Genomic DNA, 8,613 nt, shown 5'->3' on the forward strand with positions numbered 1-8,613 from the left:
TTGGGATGAGGTCAGCAGACTCCTACATCCCATTCAGACATCTGTGCCGCGAGTTCATTTACAACCTTGAGGAAGCTTCACTTATTTATGTTTAGAATCTATGAGATGTTGGCAACTTACATGTTTGCATATTAAGGGAAAAATGAAATTTCTATTTTCTCTAAAGAAAACTGGACAATGAGATCCTCCACCCACACCCTTGCCAACACACACACACACACACACACACACACACACACACAGTTCTAAAATATAGTATGTCAATAGAAAATTTGAGATACAGTAAGGCTAAAAGATCAGGAGATGATTGCCGTTGAAAACATAGTTTATTACTCACAGTTCCTAAGAAGAGGGGCACGCTGTGCCCTCAGGGGCCACATGGGGAAGCACCAGGGTCAGTCAGGAGGTAGAAGCAGCAGGGGAACTGTCACAAGAGCCTTTATTGTGGTTTTTGTAGGAAGGAACAGGTGAGGCATGGCAAGTGGGTTTAGGATTCACTAGTTTGGATAACTTCAGTGGCCTCTGGGGCATAGGGGATGGCCCTGGGGTGATTACGGCAGGGGAACCGTGGCCTGGAGTGTGAGAACCCAGTAAAGGAGGAGATTGGGGTGTGGGCCTGGATGGGTTGATTTGTATTTGCAAAGCGTGCTTCCTGTAGGAGGACTCCTCCGTAGGTGGGATGCAGATGATGAGGGACGCAAGAGGCCAAGGCAGGGTAACTGGGACATATTCTTGTGTTGTCCACACTAGGAGTATCTGGCATATGGCCTGTAGGACAGATGTTAAAGCACCAAGTTGACAGAAGTCAGAAACATGGTTAATACACACACACACACACACACACACACACACACACACACACACACACACACACACACACACACACACACACACATATGTGCTGTTACTAGAAGAGCTTTTCCAAAAGCTAGAAGCCAGTTTGGATCCTTGCAGTCCCAGTCGCAAAGCTGCAGAGACTGGCTTAGCGGGTTTCACATAGCTTTCCTTGGTAGGAGACTACCTGAAATAGTGAAATGCTTGTTGATTGGCTGATTACTCCCTCCCTCCCTCCAGACTTGGTAGCTGTACGTGGGGCGGGCTTTCAGCTCCTGTTCTCCTGTCTGCGTGTCCTGGGCTAGAGGCTGCTGCATCCAGCAGGTTTTGTGCTGTGGCGTGGGCCTTACCGTGATTCTGTATGTTTGCAAACTGCCTGTGTGAAAACAGTCCAAGCTCAAGAGGGTAGAAAGGAAGCAGAAATCCAAAGATACTGGCAAACTTGATTCTACTTCTCGGTGTGAAGGGTCATTTGTGGGAGTGAAGGGGGTAAAAAGGAGCCTGACATTTGAGACTGAAGACCTAGGTTCAGATAAGAGACCCGCAGCTCATTCTATAGGACCTTGGGAAAGAGACGCCTCTTGGCTGTGGGCTTGCGGCTCTGAACCTGCGTAGCAGTGACTCCTGTTGGAAGGATCGATGAGATGGTTTGGGGAATGGCTTTGCAAACAAGACAGTACTCTGCCCGTGTCTTCCTTGGTTGCGGCTCCTGCCCAGGCCTGTAGGAATGGGCAGTTGAGAAGCACTGGACGTGCCTTGACCACCCTTGGCTTCTGCTTTGCTGCTGCTGCCCCTCCTCTGCTCTGTTTACCAGCTTCTAGAGCCTTCCTGCTGTCCTCCATCCGGGCATGTCCCTTTGGGGACAGACCTCGTTCGATCCTCCCACAACTCCACAGTGTATACATGTCTTCCTTCTCCTCCATCCCTCAGAACTGACCTGCCTTGACACCATGGGTCCGTCTCTGCAGGGAGGAGAGCTGTGTCTCCCGCCCGGGGAAGGAAAGGGCAGAGATGGGAGCTGCTGGGAGCAGGGGGCACAGTGCTAGCAGTCATCTTTGTACCTTATCTTAAACTTTCCACCTTGTTCCTCTCGCCCTCGCCCCTTCTTATCTTCTGCTACATTATTCTCTGCTTCATTTTCTCCTTTTCTGCTACATTTTCTCCTCCCTCAGTCATTCCTGTGTCCTTTCAATTGTTCGTGCACTCATTGATTCATTCACTAACTTCGCACATCAGGCTTCTGTACTGCCCTCAGAAGCTCAGGTTCACAGCAAACAACTAAACAAGTAATGGTCTTCCCGGGCATTTTGCCTTATGGTGGGGACTGGGATGGAGAGTTGTAGGAATTTAGGGCAGGGTGTTACTCACTAGGCTCCAGGATTCAGGGTAACATCAGTGCAAGTACCTTTGCGGCTGGGTCTGCAGGACACAGAGGGATTTGCCGGGCCAAGAAGGGGTGAGGACATTTCCATCAAGGCAAAGAGTATGGCCAGCCTTATAAGGGATGGAGCAAAAGTTTAGCCTCGGTGCACCTATCATGCGACCTGGGAGCCGTGGGAAGCTTAGGCACAGGTGAGACTGGATGATGAAGAGCCCCATCACCACAATCCGGGACCGGAGATGTATCCTGCGGGCCGTGGGCATCTGGTGGGATGGAGCAGGGGTGTCAGAGGACGGGACAGGATTACCTCAGTGGTACCCAGCCCTGGTGGCCTTGCAGAGGCTGGAGTGGAGTGCTCGGAGACTAGTTCCAGGGTCGAGGTGGGAGGTTGTGGCAGTTGTCTGGGAGAGAGAGAAAAAAGACATAAATTAACCACAGTACCAGCGATCTTCATGCATCTATTTATCAGCAATGATGCAGGCACTGGATATGAACACACCCACCCAGTGTCCCCATGGGCCAGACTCCATGCCAGCTCCAGGAATATGACACCCAGCCAACGTGACACAGCCCTCACTCTGATGGTCGCACAGCCTCCGGGGAGGGGGCATGGGACCCAGGGGGCCCTCAGCTCAGTGGGGCGTGCTAACGGCTTTGACGGAAACCTCCACGGGCTGTGGGGACTCGTCCCAGGGCACTGGGCCGAGTGGCCTTCAGGGAGGGCTGAGAGCCGAAGGGGGCTGAGTTGCATTAGCCACGCGTCAAGGCCGAGGGAGGCCCTGCTGGCGAGCCCTGAGGGAGACTAGGAGATAGAGGGGTGGGGGGCGGCGAGAGCCGGCCCCCGGGGCCCAGTGCCTCAGCGCAGCGCTGAGCCTCAGTTTCCCCCCCACAGTCCTGGGGGACAGGCGCTCACGGAGTGAGGTATAGAAAACCACGAGACCTTGCAGCCCAGTGGTTCGGCCTTTACCATTTCCCGTAGCTGGAGATAAGAGTGTTCAAGAACTGCCTTTACAGGCGAGAAAGAAAGAGGCTGAAGGCACGGTACCACCGCGGTTAGCAAAACCAGCCAACGTGAATTATTCACGCCACGGCCCTCCCGGTAGAGTGAAGGCTGGTGCTCCACTGAGAAGGGACGGAGAAGGCTGGAGGGCTGGGTTGCAGATCACCACCCAGCCAGGGAACATGCTGTACAGTTTCTGCCCTTTGCTGTTTTTTTTTGCAGGTCAGCAGACTTAAAACATTTAAACATGACCTGTTATCTAAAAACAACATTATGTGTAATAAAAGCTATAAGTTAACACCAAGTTTACAAAAAGCATATGATAAATTCGGGCCAAATTTAAATACTTTCTGCTTCGTCTTTCTCTCTCTTCCACTCCTCCTCTTTCTTTAGAAAGTAGCCCCCCAAAATAGAATTTGGTGGAATTTTATTGGGTTAGCATTCTCTGATTTGGAGATACCCTCTGTTTCCAAGGGGCAGTCTGGTCAATGTAAGGACATTTTCAAATGAAACTCAGACTTATTTTCATTTGGAGAATTCTTTAAAAATTTATGAAACCGTGCAAGTATTTGAAATCACACTGGTCTGTCTCCAAACCAGGTTTAACAAATAGTATTTTAGAGCATGGGTGTATCTTTTAGTTAACTCAGGCCCTCCTTTTGGCTGAATTGATTTTGAATTCAATTCAATACATATTTACTTGGGCTAGGTATTGTCTTGGTACTGGAGACACAAAGATGTTAATCAGAATGGGAGTCGTGTAGTGTAGAATGGGAAGCAGATTCAAACGCATAGTTATCCAGTGTGAGAAGTGTCGTAGGTCTGTATAAAATGCCATGGTGGGTAATTACTGTGCCTGGGCCATTCTGGGAGGGCTTCATGGAGGAGGCATTGTTTAATCTGGGTCTCGGAGATTCATAGGAGTTCAATAGTTGGAGAGAAATAGTGAGAGTCTCATTGTCAGTGGAAACCTTTGTTGTAAAGGAGGGCCCTGAAGTATAAAATGTATCCTGGATTTAGTTTGATGTAGTACAACAGTACATCAGTGAAGGAGGGCGAGGCCGTATTCAAACAGGCCTTGTTACTATGCTAAAGAGTTCGGACTTAGTCACAGTTAGTAAAGGAAATCATCTATTCAGGGTGCTGATTTTCCTCCTCTATTATATGTAAATATGCATAGTATATGTTTTATATATGGCATAGATGTGTGTGTCTATGTATAATTTTTGCCGCCTCTGTAAGATTAATGGCTCTCTTTTTGACGAGCCTCAACTTTGGCGTGTTGAAAGCATTTTCTAATATTGAACAAGTGTTCTTTCAGTCCTGTAATGTTCCTATTTTTAAAAAAAGAAAATCTATGCTGTTCGATAGCTAACATAATTCACCAAGAGAATGTCCACAGGGAATTTGCTTCCAATTGGTTGCTTCATTCAAAGGTTTTGAAATGGGAAAGCAGATGAAGAAAAGTAACAAAAAACAAAAGCTGCATGGGTTGGGAGTTTTTCTAGTCATTTCTCCCAGGAGGCTCAAGTCCGTCCTCTCCGGGAAGGCGGCGACCCCCTGCCCTTGGGCTTGGCCATGTGGCGCTGGGATCCCTTGCTGGGGGCAGTAGAATGAGCTGCATAGGCAACAGGGCTCTGACAGCTGCATGCAGCCCCAGGGCAACGTCTCTCTTCAGGATCCATCCCACGTGCTATGAAAATCTAGTCACGCGAAAAGGCAAGGATTCTGGAAGATGCTTGCAAAATGTTTCAAGTGTTCTAGAGACAAAGGTATGAGGTAAGAATAAAGAAAGGTTCTGACGAACCATGGACTGTAATTGTAATTCTTCAAGTTGCCCTCAGCCAGACACCTGGTCGTTTCTAAAATTGCTAAAACCCAAACCTTCTTCCCTAGACATATTTTTAATATTTGTTTCTTGATTGCTTCGTGCTCAGGGATTTTATCCTTAAGAATATTTGGAACCCAGAATGCTTCTGTATCTCTAGTAAAATATAAAAATAGACCCAGTCTACTGTGTTGTCTGGGGAGCTAGGTGATGTATTAATCTTATTGCCGGGGGAAATTTCTCCCACCTGATAGCACGTTTCCTATTATTAGACAGGAAGCGCAGTAATAGATTGTGTTTCCCTTTTTGCCTCGCCTGCTGGGAAGCATGTAGTTAGGTTTTACACTAGATTGCCACTGCTATCTTTAGCCTAGATTTTCTTGTAAAACTATCCCGTCCCCTTTGCTACTTGAATTTTGTACTTTTTATACCTGTCTTAGTGGGTTTTTTTAGTATCTGTGCTTCTTTGTATAAGTCATCCAAATAACATGTAGATAGGAATTAGTTACCCCACATAGCATACATACCCTGGTGAATATCTCCTGCTTCCGCCACGTCACAGCCAGATCATCTGGTCATGATCACATCTGAGAATTATGGTGGGCCAAGGTGTTCGAGAGGCAGGTGGAATGACAGGAAGAGAAAGAAAGAAGAAAAAAAAAAGCATAGGTGGTGGGGGAGAAATTTCCCTAATTAAATTTTATTTTCTATACTAATTTACTCATAGCTTAAAGAACTGAACCTCAAATTCCTATATTAAGAGTTTCTTTTAGCTTCATTTTAATACGAGTACGTCAAAGATCTCGTTGAAATCAACTGTTAGGAAGTCAGGACAATAATGATTGCAACCATTTAAGGAATCTTATTATAAGCCAGGCACTGGACTTTGTGCATTGTAGACTCATAGTTAATTCGCCTTACATCCCGTAAGAAGCGCCCTGTTACCTGGAGGGGAATTGAAGCCAAGGAACGCTAAACCATTTGCTGCAAGGCCCACCGAAAGTGGTTGAGTTGGGCATGCACACCTAGGCCTGCCCCCAGCGATTTACCCATGCTTACTATCGCGAGACAGGAGAGCGAGAGGCCAAGAGATTCAATGCTTAGCACGGTGGCTGCACAGGAGATCAATAAATATGCGTATGGTAACAATGCAGACTAAATATGAGTAGAGTGACCTGATGTAGTGAATAAAAACATAGGCTGCACAGTTAGATTGAATTTCAGGTAAACAACGCATCGCTTTTAGGACAAGTATGGCCCAAGCAATATTTTGCATATACTTATGCTAAAAATTATTATCTTATGCAATATTTGGAACATATTTATGCTAAAAACTATTAACCCTTGTGATATTTGAGTTATAACTTTACTAAAAATTATTTATTGCTTATCAGAAATTCACTGTTAGCTGGGCATTCTGTGTTTTATCAAGTGATCTGAAATAAGAACAAATGTGTAACGATGGCCCATGATAAATGCTGAGGGACTTCCAGAAACTACTTCTCTATAGAGAAGACTCGCCCACTCAGCATCTTGGGTGCTGACCCAGGTCAGGCTGGGGCTCCATCAGAATTTCTTGACTTGGTTCAGATTTCTGGTCTCTACAGTCTGGTTAACTTCAGTCACATGTAGCCTCCCTGTGTTTGACATGTGCTAACTTCTGGAAGTTGCCGGCAACCTGCCTGCCTTACTTTGGTGCTTCCTGACCTTGGTTGAATGTGAGCATGACCTGAGGATCTGTTAAAAGTTCTGATGCCCAGGTCCCAGCCTAGACCAATGTCAGAATCCCTGGGGTAGGACCAGACTTGAGTCTGTTGAATGCTTCCCCCATGACTGCAATGCACCGCCCGGGATAAGAGCCACCACGTAGGTGTACAGGTCCTCTGAAGCCTTGGCTGAAGCATGGTGACGTCAGCCCCTCCTAGTCCCTGCTGGAGTGGTCTTCCTTGTATTCTGTCCTGCCCGTGGCCATCTCTGCCATCAGCATCCCCTCGCGTTCCAAAGTAGCTGAGTTGGATTCTTGCTAAAGCTGCAAGGACCTGGCGTGTTGGGTTCTCACAGCAGTCTGTCTAGGCCAGCCCATTGCCTTTTGCTCTAGCTTCTGTAACATGGGCCCGGAAATGGTTAATAAAATTCTAAAAGACTCCTAGGAAGATGACGTGGCCTTTTCCCTTTTCGTCATACGCTTACAGAGCTGGCCTCCCCTTCACTTGGGTTTGAGGCACTTAATCACAGAAGGAGAGGGAGTTCTGAGTGATGGAAATGTCCATATCTGATGAAACAAAGACATCAGTCCTGCAGCACCACCATGCCTGACACCATCTTTCTGGGACTGGTCTCTGAGAGAGGCCGGGAGCCAATGGATCCCTTGCCTCGTGGTGCCATGACGCAGCTGAGACGTCCTTTAGAACTTTGTGGAACAGCTCTGCTGAGTTCTCTCTTCCTGCTGCCTCATCAGATAATTCTACAGTTACAGGACAGTTTCATTACATTTTGGTCTTTGTTAGGTACAAAGTGCCAAAACCTTGCATAGATTAGCCCTGGATTTGTAAAGTCTAGTGCAAAATCACCATATGCGCGACTGCATGTTTTCTCGGGGCAGGTTGACGTACCCACTTTGCTCTGTATGTTCTCTTGAACTGTTAGAATTCTAACTGATTACTTCGTGGAAAGGAAATTATTCATGTTGCAGAGAGACTGTTACATTTCCCATGCTTTAACTTGGGTGTTTAAAAATTGAAATTCTCAGATGACATTTTGTTGCCTTTTTGCATTTTGATTATTATGGAGCCTTTAAGAGAGTTCAGTCATTAAGTAATAATCAGATGCTGATTGCTTAAGCTCTACAAAGTGTTTGCTTTTAAAAACCTTGGTCCAAGATAATAAATGGTGGGAGTTTATCAAAGCAAGTGCCATATACTTTTCCTCTCTATTTTGATTCAGATGTGTAACAATTTCTACCTGCTGGTTTAAATTGGCCCTGAGAATGCCTTTTGTGTTAAGCCCACTCACAGCTAGAAGGAACCAGCATCAATCTGACAATAGAATAATATTATCATCTCCCAACTAAACAAAGCCAAAAAGCCAATGGGACAAATTGTTCTGTCAATAATCCAAAGGCAAAATGGTGTGGTCTCCTGCTATTTTTAGAATGTGAGGGGAAAAGAATCCTCCTCATTCTAAAAATGATCCAATTAAATATGAAGTTAGCCACTGGGAAGCTCAGTGTTCCCTTTGAGCACCATTTGGGACACCGGTGTTCCTTTTATTAGAACAGATATTGAAGCCCACACAGGCGACGGTCTTTCAGAGGAGGAACAGAGAGCCTGTGATCACCGGTGACCTGCCTCGCACAGGTCAGCTGGTGGTTCCGGCACAGCTTCACCACCGCCTGCATGGAGTTGCAGACGTAGTTTGACCTCATTACAGGAAGAATACAGAAAAACTTGCAACTCTGACTTAGCTCTCCTTGAATTTCACCAAAGCCTTAAATTCTGTTCACCTTTCTTTATAGGTGAGCTCAGTGTCCAGAATGGGAGCTCTGTAGATTTTCTGGAGTGAAATCACTCT

The 8,613-nt window shown here is 46.4% G+C and overlaps 1 protein-coding gene across 3 annotated transcripts in view; it reads left to right on the forward strand.

The window, feature by feature from the left end:
• FRMPD4 (FERM and PDZ domain containing 4) overlaps nt 1-8,613 on the forward strand; it is a 525,557-nt gene that overhangs the window by 223,671 nt on the left and 293,273 nt on the right. The window lies entirely within an intron of this gene.

Source organism: Balaenoptera borealis (genome assembly GCF_965194805.1).
Source record: "Balaenoptera borealis genome assembly, chromosome: X".
NCBI lineage: Eukaryota > Metazoa > Chordata > Mammalia > Artiodactyla > Balaenopteridae > Balaenoptera > Balaenoptera borealis.